Here is a 17,086-nt window from a genome sequence, read left to right as displayed (position 1 = left end):
CCTCTTCAATGGAAAAAAAAAGAAAGAAAAAAAAACCACATCGGATCTAGAGTCCAGACTCTTGAAAACATTGACAAGAAAAATGACTCTTGATTCAATCAGATTTAAGCTTAATTCAAAAAGAAATAAGCTCAAATTAAGAGGCTTGGTTCTTGATTTAAGCTTAAATCTGGTTGAATAAAGAGTACTTTTTCTTGTCGATGTTTTTATGAGCCTGGACTCAGATCCAATGTGTTTTTTTTTCCAGTGTTCCACGCGGGAGGGGCACTTGTCGCAATTCACTATTCTCGCTATTGAATCTTTGTGTTGAGGATCTTTTCCAAATCTGCGGACTACACGCGGATAATATCGTAAAATTAGTGCGGACTTACTTGCGGATATTTTTGTGTATCTCTTGAAAAATGTTTTTGATGCAGATCTTTTCCAAACCTGCGGGTAATATGGCCCATATTACCCGCAGGATGGCAAAAATTAGTGCGGACTATTTGCGGATCTTTTTATGCTCTTTTTGTGCACATGCACGGGAGCTTTCGTTGCACGTCTCCCCGAATCGACAACCGCGCTGGAGCGGCACACGCGACTCGGTGGCCGAGGATTGAGACACCGAGTCTAATGTAGGAGTTCTGAAAAGCGACCGGCCGTGTCAACACGCTGCTGCCCGTAATCCCATCCGATGGAGTCATAAAAGCAATAATTTCCTTCTTCATTGCACAAAATATCGATGGGAGCCCGAGATCCGCTCGACACACGTCGGGGTCCGGGGGCACAAGTGCAGCGGGACGATCGTTGAATCGTTATCGAATGAGTTTGATCGATAACCCCCTATCTTCACGATGGTATGTATCGATGAAGGTTATTCGATAACGATGAATCGATTAATCGACCCGCTGCGGTGACGCCCGCGAAAACACGGTGTTTATCCGATCGATATCCTGGATTCCGTCGAGACCGAGATGTGTGTCATTAGCGCAGTGGCTGCGCCGCGCCGCGCCGGAGGGGCACCAGCAGGGATTGTGGGTTCACCGGGAAAGAGATCAGCCGCTTGAACGCGAGACTGTCGGGGTACCGGATGAAATTATATCTCCCTAAAGGCGGGGATATCGGGAAATGTCAGGGAATTTTCAAAAGGACTGGAAAAAAAAAAAAAAAACAACACATTCGATCTAGAGTCTAGACTCTTGAAGACATTGACAAGAAAAAGGACTCTTGATTCAATCAGACTTAAGATTAAATCAACAGGAAATCCGCTCAAATTAAGAGGTTTGGTTCTTGATTTAAGCTTAAATTCCGATTGAATCAAGAGTATTTTTTCTTGTCAATATTTTTTAGAGTCTGGACTCAAGATCCAATGTGTTTTTTTTTTTTTTTTCAGTGAGGGAAAACGGTCCACCGGGATAGAGATCAGCCGCTGTGATCGAGATTGGAGATATTCAACTCCACTATTCTTCTTAAAATAGGAAAATCACAAAAATAGGAATAATTCCTACTAAAATAGGAATATCACAAATGAAGGAAACACATTAAGAACCATTCATGATGGACATCAAGGTTTGCAGTCCTGCTATATCTCAGAGCCAAGCAGAGTATATTGGCCTCAAATGAAATCCGTCCTAAGAAATTTAGTCAGTAATTGTGAGAGTTGTATTAAGTATTCGTATTCTAACATTAGACAACCCATTACTCCCCATGAAATTCCAGAAATCCCATGGTATAGATTACGCATTGATTTTGGTGAAATCATCAAAAATAATCAGCCGCTGTGATCGAGACTCGAGACAATTAACTCCAACATTCTTCAATAATAGGAATATCACAGATGAAGGAAACACATCAAGAGCCATTCATGAGGGACATCCAGGTTTGCAGTCTTGCTATCTCAGAGCTAAACATGTAGATATTGGCCTCAAATGAAATTCGACTCAAGAAATTTTGTCGGTAATTGTCGGGTTAATAAGTAAAAGTTGTATTAAGAAATCGTATTTAAAATTAGGCAGCCCATTACTCCCCATAAAATTTCAGGAATTTCATGGTATAAGTTAGGCATTGATCTTTGTGAAATCAACAAAAGTAATCAGCCGCTGTGATCGAGACTCGAAACAATTGACTCTCAACTTAACAATCTAACATTCTTCATAAAATAGGAATATCACAGACGAAGGTAACATACAATTTTGTTCCTGACTCCTAGCTTGTTGTTCGGTTGCCATTCTGTGACCAAAGAGAGGGAATCTTACCAATGACACTTGCCAAACAGCACTTGGGATTTGCAGCTTGTGGTTGCAGCCACAGTGCTGTTTGCAGCAGTGCTGCAAACAGCACTGTGGATTCGGTTGTCGTACTGAGGGCTTCACGCTCCTTGGTTGCAGCTTCTGAGCCCGGAGCTGAAAAAAAGGGGGGTTAAGTACATGAACATTTGATATCATGACAGGTTAAATCCTGTTTTCGTTGTATATATTTTTCAAATACTTCATTGACCGTAACTCACGATCGTATCCCACAGGGGGGGGGGGGGGGGGGGGTCCTTAGTATAACAACAATATAACAAAAAAATTCGTAATATAACAATTCATACTCGATACGCAGTATTATTTATTTTCTCGTGATAGTTGACCGATGGGTGGCGGATATCGAACCATCTTTTTTTTTTTTTTCTTTTCGATACGTTTGGTGCCTGGGTCGCTGGGTTTAATTCCTGCAAAACTCAACTATTGAAGTAGGGACTGGTATCGTGCAGCGCTTATTTCAAGTAGTTTGTATAAGATGAACTTCTCACCCTTCTTCGTGTGGTAGTGTCGTCTCTCTGGCATTTTCTTCTGCTTCAGGTAGTCCTGTTTATTTGCTTCCGCTTCTATTTCCAAATTAAGCTGCTCCTTGTTTAATGCCATAAAGTTGTCTCCCGGTACGTACCGGCGCTGCAAACCTCGCTCCCCCCTCGACTGGGCCTTCACTTCTCTAATCTGGTTGGTTTTTGTCGGGAAAAATTTCGAGGGATCCTCGGGTATCGGGAGGTTTTTTTGAGTGGCACATATATAGTGCGTTATGTGAAAGTCCTCTCTTAATACGTGTATGAATGAGGCAGCATCCCAGCTGGGATCACCATTTGAGATATAAAATAAGCGCTTCGAAGGGCACAAGTGCGAGTGTAGAATCAGGTAGGCGATTATTTGCTGGATATTCTGTAACAGAAAGAGGAATAAAAATTGTATCTGACATTGTGTTGGATGACACACGAGGCTTGAACAAAATCTCAAGTCCATTTATTTTAAACGATCGTTGTGTGTGGGTATGGTTCGTTGTTACAACTGTAGATTGGTCATCCGCACGACCGTTTCCACGTAGAGGAATTAATCGTTCAGTTAAATTTGGAAATAACCGGAGAGACTTTGTTCCTTCTTGTTCCTTCTGACCGGATACTCCTGCTTGTATGCATCTTTTAGCGCACGAGCGCGAGGGTCCCCGCATATTTTAAAGGTGGGGGGGAGGGGGTTGCTTAAAATACTGATCGCAGAGTGACTATTACAAAATCGACTGAGTCGATAGACGAAGAAACAGACGGGGGGGGTGTGTGTGTGTCTCGTCTTGAGTGACTGGTCCACAAGTGTCTATGTTACATTTGCCAAAAAAATTAGAACATCAACGGGAACTTATCTTACCTCGACTAACAGCTTTTTGTCTGGCTTTGCCTGGACCACATAAAAGCGATTGGAGTCGTGAAAAATTCCTCCTTCGTCTACATTTTCAATGAAACTCTCGATTGTTGGCATGTACGTTGCGGGGAACATCTGGACCGCAGCCCTCTGCAAGCTGGTAATTTTCATTGACTTCGTTATGAAAACGATCTGTCTCTCATTTTCTTTTGAGTGAACAACGAGGTGTTTGGATTTTATTTGCGGAACCACTATTGTTTTAACGTTTGCGCTTATAGCGTCTTCGCGGCAACTGAAACGAATGGAAATATATATATCGATTAGAGAGTCGTAGATATACAGCGGGGGTTTACCACACTTACTCTAGCGTATACTTTTAATACATCCTATTTTTTTTTTTTTTTGGTTTGCTTGCGTGGCGGATAATTTCCCTCTGCCCCCCTAATTTTATGATTAAATATTTTTATCGCCGGTCCCTTCACACGTTTCTTTGATCCCAGTCTCAATTTACTCCAAACGTTCACAATGTGGCATATGGTATGGTTTTCCGGACCAGTTTTTATCTTAGAAAAAAAAAAAGAAAAAAAAGGGAAATCAAACTTGACCTACGCTAGATTGCTTAATTACTTTGGGATGATCGCTTAATTAAGCGTGTGGATTGTTAGGCGATGGAGGGTTTTTTTTTTTTTTAAACAGGAAAAAAAAACACAGCAATGAAACAGAGTATACTCAAAATTCAATTTCAAACAACCTTATTGATTACTTGTTTTTATTTACTTCCTATTAAATGAAAGCTATTAACTTCAACATTCTTCATAAAATGGGAGTATCACAGATGAAGGAAACATAACATTTTGTTCCCGACTTGCCAATGTTGCCCTTGTTGTTCGGTGACGTTCAGTTGCCATTCTGTGACACATGAGAGGGTAACTATCCAACGAGAATTCATTGAATGTCATCGGCACACCGTGTAGTAATGTTAGACCACAATCAGCGACAACACGGTTCGGTGTGAATTTTGAGCATGTAAGTTTCCAACATCATCATAGTACTTCCAGAAATCGGATAGTCGATTTAAAGTTGCAGCTACACCGTGTTCTGATGACACCAATTCTGTTTAGGGAGCAATAATATCCTCTTCTTTTTTCAGCATTTTATCAACTCTAAACATGCGATGACCTGTCACAGATTTTTTTCAAACACTATAACAGTTCATTCTGAGTGAAGTACGACACACCTTTTCGCTGTCCTAGCGATGTCTACAGCTTTCTGGTACATTTCGTACCTCTCCTTGGAATTCAGAAGTACCTGAAAACTTCTCCTGATCATCAAATCCACATAGGGTCCTCTGTTGAATTCACTTTTCAAAGATAGTCTTGTCTAATCTTCTTTGAAGTTTCAATGAATGGCCTCTCTCCAACTTCCTGAACGTTTGCATATACCCGTGGGATTTATCAACGAGTATGACGCATTCTGAAGGTTGGTTTGCCCTCCCGCAACGGCCGCTCTCCTGAAGGAACGTGTAAATCGAATTCGGGTAACCAATGTGAATGACCGACTTGCATCTTTTGTTGCCCAGGTAATTTCCTTGCCGCACTAACTTCTTGTTCGTTCTGAGTGAAGTACGACACACCTTTTTGCTGTCCTCGCGATGTGTACAGCTTTCTGGTACATTCCGTACCGCTCCTCGGATAAAGTAATGCGTCCAATGAGATCATGACTTTCATGATGTACACATCCCTCTTCAGAACAACCTGAAAACGTCTCCTGATCATCAAATCCACAACAGGCTTCTCTGTTGAATTCACGTTTCAAAGATAGTCTTGTCTATGCTTATTTGAAGTGTCAATGGATGGCATGCCCAGATTATTGCCTTGCCGCACCAACTTCTTGTTCGCTTTATTCACACGTTCCTTGAAATAGTTTCTTGGTTTCATCGTCCTTAGCGCAAGCTGAACTTTTTTCTTCTTGGGCCATACCTGAGTCTGGATCTTGCCTCTCTGTGCTGCAATTTACATGGACCGCGGCGAGGTTCGACCCACGGTCAGCGAGAGGCGAGGTGAGCTGGAGTTCCTGCCCTGGGAATCCGATCAAACTAAGGAGCGGATTGCTGAGGTTCATTCGCCTGATCAGACATGGTGGGTAAAGATAGACGTCCTCCGTTAATGCGTACTACCACTTGAAATACACCAGACCCTTCGTTCTCGCGAGAATTTAATTTTGACGGAGTTTCTAACGTAAACCCTGTCATGAGCAAACACACATTTCACGTTTTTTCGAATTGAGGCAGATTTTGAATTTCCTATAGTTAGAAATGTAAACTAACTAACCTTCTTTGAAGTATCAATGGATTTTATGTCTAGATAATTGCCTTGCCGCACAAACTTCTTGTTAACTTTATTCACACGTTCCTTGACATAGTTTCTTGGATTCATCCTCTTCAGCGTACGCCGAACTTTTTCTTATCTTGGGCCATTTAAGATTCAAGATCTTGCCTCGTTTTGCTGCATTTTACACTAACACGTGTTGAACACAAAGTTTACGTTTTTTCGAATTGAAGCAGAATTAAATGTCGTGCATTTCGGATGCACACACTCTGCAAACGCCACACCATCGAACACATGCCCATGTTTATTCCTTGACGTTCGTTTCAGAGGACGCCATTCTTTTATGTTCTAGGACAGAAAAGTTTCCATGTGTTAAATGGACGATACATTGGTTTCTTGGTTTCATCGTCGGTACCCCACGCCAAACTTTTCCTCATCTTGGGTCATCCCAGATTTTAGATCTCGATTCTCTGTGCGGCATTTTACATGGGCACTAGCACTGCACACATTTTACTTTTTTTCGAATTGATTCAAAATCAAATGTTTTGCATTTCGGATGACACACACGATTCTCTGTGCGGCATTTTACATGTGCACTAGTACACACACATTTTACGTTTTATCGAATTGATGCAGAATTAAATGTTCTGCATTTCGGATGCACACACTCTCATACACTACACCATCGAGCTCACGCCCATGTTCGCTCCTGGAGGTTCGCTTTGGAGGGCACCATCTTTTTCATATTCAAGGGACAGTATACTTTCAATGTGTGAAATGCACTGTATGGTGACCCATAATATCTCTTGTGGAATGCCTGGCCATTCCAAACTTTTTCCAATCTTTACGGCAAAGTCGCACATGAGAAATCAGTGTCGCGGAGCCAGAAGCTTGGCGCCCCTGAATGGTCGCCTATGTGTAGGTCACCGCTAAGCTGGGATCAATGTCATTTGCTACCTGCAAAAAATAAAGAAAATACGACACGAAAATTTTTTGATGTGAAAAAACCTTACGGCAAGTGCGAAGCTACCTGAAATTTATTATATTTTGCAGTACACATTCCTTCGAATGTTGTATTTTTACTAGTGGTAAACATGAAGGGCGTCTCCATCTAGGCCCACAGTTCTGCCGCTCAATTTTTCTTGCAGTAAATTTTCTCTCGTATTTTATATTCTAAGAGGTGGTTAGAGAACATTATTTCATCTATCAATAATACCATCTCCTTGTTTTTTTTTTTTTTTTTTTTTTTTTTTTTTTTTTTTTTTTTTTTTATACATGGTAACATATTTTAGTGAGATGAGGGAGTGTCAACTCCCTGATAACCTGTGGGAAGACCGAGCTTTGTGGCGATTAGGTGTCGCAAAGCGCCAAAGAGCGCTATAACAGCGACTCGTATGTATGTATCATATTTTATTTGTTTCTTTTATTACAAATTGGAATGGGGCCGACAGCAGCGTGTTTGGGCAGAGGCCCAAAACAAAATGAGAAAATATAATGAAAGAAAGAAGATGAGCAATTTTGGAAAGTGGACTGTATGTTTTTAATTTATGAAAGGCTACCAGGCCGCGCGGGGCCGGCTACAGAACAAGTCTGGATTCCCTAATTGAGTCTTACGAGACGATTTGGAATACCAGGCTGCGCGGAGCCGGCTTCAGAGCGAGTCTGGGTTTGAAAAAAAAGGAAACGCGAGAATTTTGAATCTTAAACGTAAACAAAAAAGAAACTCATGAACGGAAGATTTAAACTAATTTAGATGAACATGGAGAAATTGATACTTACGCTATTGAAAAGAAGAAAAGATCAAGAGATACAAATTTGCCGAGGAAAACACTGATGAAATAAGAAAAACTAGCTTGAAGAGCTTTACTACGTTACAATTTACCTAAAGCTTGAAGAGCTTTGTAGAAACTTAATACTAAGACGCGGATCTGAATCGCTACTGGAATACCAGTAGGGCACACTGCTGGAATGCCAGCAGGAACCTAACAACGAAAATAAAAAAAAGATAGCAAGAAACTAGAAGAAACACTACTGGACTCCAGTAGGAAATCTAAACGTCACTGGATACCAGTGAGATGGCGAAAGAGAAGCGAAGAAAACACGAAACACCACTGGATTACCAGCGGGATAAGATCGGCAAACGAAGGCGAAAATTAGTTGGCCACACGGGGGACCCTACTTGGAGCTGTTTCGGCTCGATATTCGCGAGATCAAACAATAAACTAAAACCTGAACTTCTTATCGAAACAAAATGAAAATCTGAGTGAACTAAAAGTAACTGTATGGTGTCCTCCTTAGGATATAAAAGTAAGAATAAAAACTTTCCCGAGTCTTTTCCTGGAAAAGCGGGATCAAAAGGAACGGGATGGCTTACAAGACCCGCGCGCGATCTAGTGGATTGGCGCGGTACTAGCCTTTTGCCGGTCGAGCGCGGAGGGAAGGAGTGCGCTGGCCGACGCGGCGGTCACGGTGGCTGTTCGCACGCGTTGCAATGAAAAAGGATGAAAATAAAAATCAGTCCCTGACTGAACAGCAGCCCCACCCGAAATGAGAAGATTCATACACATACAAATTTGGAAGTGCTTGATAAATAGTAAAGGGCACTATTTATCCTTAATCTAGCTACAGTTTGATTTCTTATTACTATTAAAAATAAATTGTCTCTTGTCTCTAACTTATTATATCTAATTGTGAATAAAAAATTCAATCAAAATTACTTAAAAATACTAATGTTACCCGCCGGAACCATCCTTTGCTGATAATCTCCATAGTTACACCACTGAATTTTACGAAAGGTTTGCTCGAATGGTCCTTCTTTGTTCCTGGTACGGACTCTCCAAACATCCCCAAATCGACACCCTATTCGACAGCCTTCGGCCAGAAACACCAATCGCCAGCCTCCTGCACTGCCGTGCTAAGGAAGAACATCGTATGAAAAGTCGAGAGGGACCAAATTTCCTTCGATAAAATGTTAATTTATGAGGAAAGTTATGAATGTTTTCTCTTGAAATTTTAAGGAACTTTAAGTGTGAATTAGTGACCAAAATTACCTGATAAAAAAGGAAGAAAAATATTCATAAGTATCACGGGAAATTTGTGTTTTATCGAAGGCAATTTGGCAACCTCTGAAGGTTCATATGGCGTTTTCTCTTAGCGCCTAAGGCCACAATCGACCCGATTCGACATCCTCCGGCCAGAAAACACCAATCGTAAGCCTCCTGCACCGCCGTGCTAAGGAAGAACATCGTATGAAGATTCGAGAGGGACCAAATTTCCTTCTATAAAATGTTAATTTTCGAGAAAAGTCATGAATGTTTTCCCTTGAAATTTTAAGGAACTTTAGGTGAGATTGCGACCCAAATAACCTGAAAAAAGGGAAGGAAATATTCATAACTATCACGGGCAATTTTCGTTTTATCAAAGGGAATTTGCCAACCCCTGAAGGTTCATAGGTCGTTTTTCCGTAGGATGGAGCGTAGAGTGCTGGCCGGCGCAGACAGCCTCCGGCCAGAAACACCAATCGGCAGCCTCTCGTACTGCCGTGCTAAGGAAGAACACCGTATGAACATTCGAGCGGGACCGACTGTCCTTCGATGAAATGTTAATTTTGAGGAAAATTATGAATGTTTTCCTTTGAAATTTTAAGGAACCCAAGGTGAAATATCGACCAACATTACCTGGAAAAAGGATAGGAAAATATTCATAAGTATCACGGGAAATTTGTGTTTTATCGAAGGCAATTTGGCAACCCCTGAAGGTTCATACGGCGTCCTTGCTTTGTGTTTTATTAAAGTCAATTTGGCAACCCCTGAAAGTTCATACGGCGTTTTTCCTTTGTGTTTTATCGAAGGCAATTTGGCAATCCCTGAAGGTTCATACGGCGTTTTTCCTTTGTGCTTTATCAAAGTCAATTTTGCAACCCCTGAAGGTTCATACGGCGTTTTTCCTTTGTGTTTTATCAAAGTCAATTTGGCAACCCCTGAAGGTTCATACGGCGTTTTTCCTTTGTGTTTTATGAAAGTCAATTTGGCAACCCCTGAAGGTTCATAGGGCGTTTTTCCTTCGGACGGGAGCGTAGAGTGCTGAGCGGCGCATGCGCAAGGCTCGGCGAGTCGGGAAGAGTGAAAGTGTGGAGCCGGGATCGGAGTCAATTGGTCAATGGATCGGGATCGAGGGGCGTGCGCCGGAGCCCGAGTCGGAGCGGGGCAAACGGAACACCGGGAGCAGCGGCCCCCCGCCGAGCCCCCCTCCGGACGGCGAGCCACGCCACCGGGGTCCAGGGAACTTCGTGACGGGGCCATTCCGGTCTCCCGGTCAACTCGGGCCCCGCCAGCGCTGTCAGATGATGAGGTCGCGCTATACTCTGCCGGCTGGTCATTGGAATCGAGGATATCGGAAGGAAATCTCTGGAAAAATAACACATTGGATCTAGAGTCCAGACTCATGAAAATATTGACAATATAAAATACTCTTGATTTAATCGGATTTTTGCTTGAATCCAAACGAAATCCGCTTAAATTAAAGAGGCTTGGTACTTGATTTAAGCTTGATTCTAATTGAATTTAGAGTACTTTTTCTTGTCGATGTTTTTAAGAGTCTGGACTCTAGATCCAATGTGTTTTTTTCCCAGTGATGGAGCTATCCTAGCATCAGGATTCTCCCGATTCCATCAGGATTTAAACACGAATCCATCTGGATTTAAACCCGATTTCATCAGAATTTAAGGAAAAATCGGTCGTAAAATCAGGATTTGAGAAGTACCCGCCAGCGCTGGCAGATGATGAGGTCGCCTTTCGGAGCCGCGTTTCGTTCATTCTGCCGGCTGATCATTGAAATCGATGATATCGGAAGGAAAATGGAGCTATCCTGTTAGTATCAGGATTTTCCCGATTTCATCAGGATTTGGGGAAAAATCGGTCTTCTGCTTATTTGCCGTTGATTATCCGCTATCCGTCCGCAGTGTTCGAAACTCACTGGCGCCAACGCGCCAAATGCGCCTCAAAAATTGACCATGGCGCCTAAATAATGAAAGCTCTGCGCCAACGTGGCCCCTACAAATTGCTCCAAAAATCTGAATTTTCTTATCAGGTGATTATGCGAAATTCCTAATTTTTCTTCTTTGACTGTTTGTGTTTTTCCGATTCTTCACGATTTCGTTCTAAGTGCTTTTGTCTCCCCCAAGTTACAGCTACTCACTAGTTCTGTCACGAAAACTATCTTGCGTCTAAGTTTTCATTAAATGCGCCGTAATATAAAGGCCATAAGTCAATTTGGCCCCTAAGAAATCTTCAATGATGCCTAAAAATCGGGCTTGATGCGCCACATGGCTCCTAAAACTCAAAGGTGAGTTTCGAACACTGTCCGTCCGTTAATTTTCTCCACAAAAAATCAGGATTTGATCAGGATTGGGAAAAATAATTTAATCAGGATTTAGCAGTGAAAAAGCAGGAAAAGTCAGTATTTCATCAGGATTTGAGGAAAAATCGGTCGTATAATCAGGAATTGAGAAAAATCGGTCGTCCGCTTATCTGCCGTTGATAATTCGTCATACGTCCGTTACTTTTTCTCCGCAAAAAATCAGATTTGATAAGGATTGGCCAAAATAATTTAATCAGGATTTAGCAGTCAAAATCAGGAAAACTCAGGATTTCGCAGTAGAAATCAGGAAAACTCGGGATTCAATCAGGACTTCCCATAATGAAAAAAAACTTGACGCCTTGTGTACGCCGATTTAGTGGCTACGTCATTCGAAATAATAACTAATTTGTTATTTGATTTAAAACGTCTGAAAATTTCATGGAAAAATATTCATAATTTTCCTCAAAAGTAAACATTTTATCGGTGGAAATTTGTAGCCTCTCGAATGTTCATATGGGCGTTCTTCTTTCTTTCTTACCATTTGAAACCCACTTGCTTTCAAAGAATGTAAGAAGATCAAGTCTCGTTTAGAAAGTAACAAATAATTAAAGTAAGGAACAAACGTAAACAAACCAAGTAAAAAACATTACTTTCTCAGTCGGATTTCAATGAAGCGAGACAACGGTGTGTTTACCGAACTACTGACCACAACTTGCTTATTGAGAGCTGCCTTTATTTCAAGCGTTGTTGCTGGATTGCAACTCAACATTCAGGATTTTGTTTTCTAGAATTACTTATTTCAATGCACAATATCGTCCAGAAATAACGAACAACATGATTTTTGCCTAAAGCGCTTCCTCGGTTTTCCTCTCCCTTTGTTGCGTTTTAGTAAAACAAACCGCAACCAAGTCCGCTTTTGTTTCTGAAACGTGTACTGCAAAATTTTGCGACAGCAGGATCGACTGAATCGCAACCCAGTCACGTGGTTATGTCATTCAGTATATATATTTATTAAAGTTCGATTTTTGTCCAGTTTGACGACCACGCGTATCCCTCTGAGTATGCACTATTTTACGTGGACCGCAAGGTGGACACGTGCCACCCTTCATCCCGATTAAGTGCCTCCCACGTCTTTGAAGGTGAAAGCAAAATGGAAATCGCCCGTACTTAGTCGCTAAATTGGTACTTTAAAGAATGACCAAGGCCTTCAATTGCTTTCGGTCGATCGGTTTGGTCCGTACCTTTTCTCACGTTCTCGAAGATAGGGCTCAATTTTCACGTGCCCTTTGAATTAAATCAACAGCTTTGTCGTTTTTCTCACATGGAACATTACGAATCCTAGGGCGTGAGATGGAAATGTAGGCACACTGGAAAAGAAAACACATTGGATCTAGAGTCCAGACTTTCGAAAACATTGACAAGAAAATATACTCTTGATTCAATCAGATGTTTGCCTAAATCAAAAGGAAATTCACTGAAATTAAGAGGCTTGGTTCTTGATTTAAGCAAAAATCCGATTGAATCAAGAGTATTTTTTCTTGTCGATGTTTTCAAGAGTCTGGACTCAAGATCTAATGTGTTTTTTTCCCCTAGTGTGTTGTTGAATTTTAATCGTGACAATTAAAACAGCGTTTGGATTGTACGAAGCTTTTAGATCGAAGCATCTCGATAATTCAAGCGCGGAATTTCAATGCAGCGATTTTTATGAAATTTTTCGTTTCACGAGTGAATAGGGTTTCACACATCAACCTAAAAGAGCAGTATAAAACTGCTGCTTTGAGAACTGAGCTTCAAATTTCAGCTAGTCGCGTAATATGACAGCATTAATTTTTCGTTTTACAAGTTAATAGAGTTTCACTCATTAACCTGCACAAGCAGTATGATCCTCCTTCTTTGAGCTAATTTAGCCAAATATCGGATACTGCTTCTATGAGAACTAAAATTTAAATTTCAGCAAGACGCAAGTGATAGCAATTATTTTTCGTTTCACAAGTGAAGGGAGATCCACACATTAACTTGTTTGATCAGTGTGATCCTCCTTCTTTGAGAACTAAGGTTCAAATTTTAGGTATATATTCGCAACTGACGGCATGGCACGTTTTACCAGTGATACAGGGTTATTCCAAAGTCACGCACCACTGCACTGGCCATGAGGGTGGTAAGCCCCGCCTGAGCGGGTCCAAAACTTGAAAGTTCCTAAAAAAGTTTTCCCCTCGATTTGAGGAAAAACGTCACAAACCGCAAGTCGATATCTGAATTAGAACTAAAGTTATGGCCAGTGGTGCGTGACCTTTGAATAACCCTGCACTTTCAATTAATTTTTTTAATACAGTGTTCTAAACCCTTTCAATCCAATGCACTTATTCACTGTATGAAGTATTGTTCTCTCAAATCTTTATTGAAAAAATAATCGACCCTGTCCAAGTTTGTTCCTAGTTTTTAACGAAGTGGTTTGTTTCCTTTTTCAGGTAACTGATGGCAGTTTCTTCATCATTGCTTAGTGGCTGTTGTGTTATTAATGACGAGATCGACAGTATCAGGTTCAGAATTTTTTAAGATCTTTCTATTAAACCTCAATTTTTTCCGCCGCAGCCACGTACTTACATTTACCATCACGAAAAGCTTCTCTGAACCACACGTTGGCGGCTTGAGAAACTGATAACTTGCTGAGACAGCTTAACACAAACCACGCCTTACTACCACAACCTACGTTTACCTTTGGAGCGCTGTACACTATGAACGTAATGATACTTTTTTTGGGATTTGGGATTAAAAGTGTTCAGAGATTTATAATCGAAATTTCCACGCGGTTCGAGACTCTTCACATACCGTCGTCGCTCTGACGTAAGGGCGTGTCTCGGTTTCAGAATGAGCCCCAGAAAGCATGGACTCATATGTCAAACATGGCCAACGTGGAAATTAAGTTACGACCTTACGTCGGAGGGGCGACGATACTAACCCTGAACACAAAATAAATGTGTTCTCTAAACACTAGTTTCTGGTGTATTTATTTCATTTGTTGTACACTGGAAGCACTTAATCCGTCCCTCAATGTGGAAAACGCGCTGTTACACACTGAGAAAAAACTATGGCTTATAAACCTATTAGAGGTAAATATGGAACACCACTAATAGTAGTACCTCTACATATAATAATAGCACATATACCTTAGTTATGGTACCTGTACCTCAATTAGGTACAGAGACCTTAGTATGGTTCACAGACCGAGAATCATTAGTTTATTTACGACTATTATAGGTGTTCCATATTTACCTCTAATAGGTTTATAAACCATAGTTTTAGCGGCTCTGGTGCTTGCACTAGAGCTGCTATTCCGGACGGTCCCAGCTGGGGAGTATCAATGCAGCATGTTACATTGTAGAGACCGCGCGTTGGTTGATGGGAATCGGCGCCATTTTCGGCTATGTTCCTTGTCATGACTTTATTTTATTGCATACTGTTTTATTGTTAGTCAATGCTATGTTGTGTATTGTATTTTTGGAATCATGGTGATACAGTCAACAATTCAAAACTTGTTTGTGCTTTTATCTCGTGATGGAAAAAATGTACTTTACGTTCAAAATTTGAAAATTTGAATTTTAAAGTTTTCGCGGTTAAGGAAGCTTTAACTACTGGGTTGGAGCTTCCTAGTCATATTACTTGATATCAGCTGATAGCAAACAAAGGTTACCAGGGAAACCGTAAACGTCTAACAACTATCGTGGCCATTGGGGCGATTATTGAAATGATATCGACTGTATGTCGCCGCTTACGACAGGACATAGCCCTATCTTAACTGTGTAATATATCGCAATTCGATATTGTTTTGATTTTTAAAAGGAGCAATTCATTCATACAGTTCCGATTAGTTTTGGCGAACGGGCCCTTAACCTACGACACTCGGCTCATGGGAATTTTTTAACTTGTCCTGGACGGACTCGTCTGTAGCGCCTCGTTCTTCGTTGTGTGTGTGATTTCGTGAAGAAGTTTCTATGGCAATTTGCTTTTATTTGTGAGCTGTTTTTTCACGGGATTTTTGAATGTTCTGTACGAATAAATTCGGTGAGTACCTCATTTATCCCTCCTTCCAGTAAAATTATTTCAACTTTTCCTTCTCCCTCATTCTGGACCCACTCATGGGCTGATTATTTATGAAATTGATCTTCGAATACCTTTTGATGAGCTAGGGAAATGGAACCATCTGCATCTCATGGACAATAAATAGTTGCCGTAATTAAGGTCATCCCGTGATTAAGGTGCCGTGATTTAAGTCATAAATTCTTCATCTAATTCTTGATTCATCTCCAAAATGTCTGCTAAAGCTTTCATGCGCTTCTCCTTGTATGCATGAATGAGCAAATTGGGTATCGAACAAGCGGACACTTTTTGAAAATTTAGATGATTCTGGACAATATCGTACAGAAGTCCACGAGCTGCAGATAGAACCATTACCTCTAGCTCATCAAAAGTTATTCGAAGATCATTCAACAACCTCTTTGACAAGTTGCAAAAACTTTTCGTTAACAATAGTGTCACACGGTACTAGGAATATTTACTATTTAACGAACCTTATATTTCCCTGACTCAGTCCTAAATTATAGAAGTATGCGTTACTTTTCCAGCAATCCAAAAAAACAATTATACAAAAAACCAATACCTACACTTTCAGATATAAAAATGCAAATTTTTTGCAGCCTCGCTAAACGACTTATCAACCAGAGATTTTTTAGGAAGCGGACCTCCAAAGAGCTTTCAAAATTAAAAGTATACAACAAGTGATAATGCCATGTATTCGCCATATCAAAGCCCAATACACATTTATACACCGGCTACGTAAATCTGCTAAGTTACAAAACATGAATCGACAGTTGTCGGATTGTACATCAATGACAAAATGTGTCTAGGCCCTCATTCTTGACTACAACTACTGCCCCCAGAGCCGCTCTCCGACGCCAATGCGTTGGAGCTTCCTGCTTGTTTTCTCAGTGCACGCAGTGAGTAACTCCTATGAAACCAACTGAATTTCGATTTGCATGATTTATGAAGCTATCCAAACTTTAATTGCAACTTTTGGCTGTCGAAACGTCGACTCAGATGACTTAGCGTGTTAATCACCTCATACCAACCAGTGCCGCCGGTGCAATGCACACAGTGCTTGTATTCTGCCACGGAATTTTTATAGATCAGTGTTGGATGTGCCAATGGCTGGATCTGGGGTAGTTGTCTATAATCTTATGCATTTGCCGTAGTTTAAATTAATTTAGGCGAAACTCTAAAGCATGTGTAAAGTTCTCACGCAGATCGTAAAGTTCGGAATGAACGCGGAGTTCCTGATGATCGTCGATGATTTTCCAGCTCTTTTCTTGAGAAACGTGTTTTATAAACAGGACTTTGATATGCATGATCTACCAGGCAATGGTGCATATTTTGTAAATATCTCGAAAAATTCATGCGGCGGCGTTGCTGCACTGGATTTAGCAGTCAAAAATCAGGAAAACTCGAACTTCCCAAAATGAAAAGAAACTTGACGCCCTGTATACACTGATTTAGTGGCTACGTCACTCGAAATAACACTGGGGAAAAAACACATTTGATCTAGAGCCCAGACTCTTGAAAACATTGACAAGAAAAAGGACTCCTGATCCAATCAGATTTAAGCTTAAATCAAAAGGAAATCCGCTGAAATTAAGAGGCTTGATTCTTGATTTAAGCTTAAATCTGATGGAATAAAGAGTATTTTTTCTTATCGATGTT

The 17,086-nt window shown here is 40.9% G+C and overlaps 1 long non-coding RNA gene across 1 annotated transcript in view; it reads right to left on the bottom strand.

The window, feature by feature from the left end:
- Window positions 1-14,627, bottom strand: part of LOC140225647 (uncharacterized) — a 67,051-nt gene extending 52,424 nt beyond the window's left edge. The window contains exon 1 of the long non-coding RNA XR_011900653.1: window positions 14,407-14,627. This is a non-coding gene — a long non-coding RNA (uncharacterized lncRNA). The remainder of the gene's footprint in view (window positions 1-14,406) is intronic.
- Window positions 14,628-17,086: the final 2,459 nt, after the last annotated feature.

Source organism: Bemisia tabaci, chromosome 10 (genome assembly GCF_918797505.1).
Source record: "Bemisia tabaci chromosome 10, PGI_BMITA_v3".
NCBI classification, from domain to species: domain Eukaryota; kingdom Metazoa; phylum Arthropoda; class Insecta; order Hemiptera; family Aleyrodidae; genus Bemisia; species Bemisia tabaci.
Note: the sequence above shows the minus strand (reverse complement) of the source record. Positions and strands in the feature narration are given on the sequence as shown.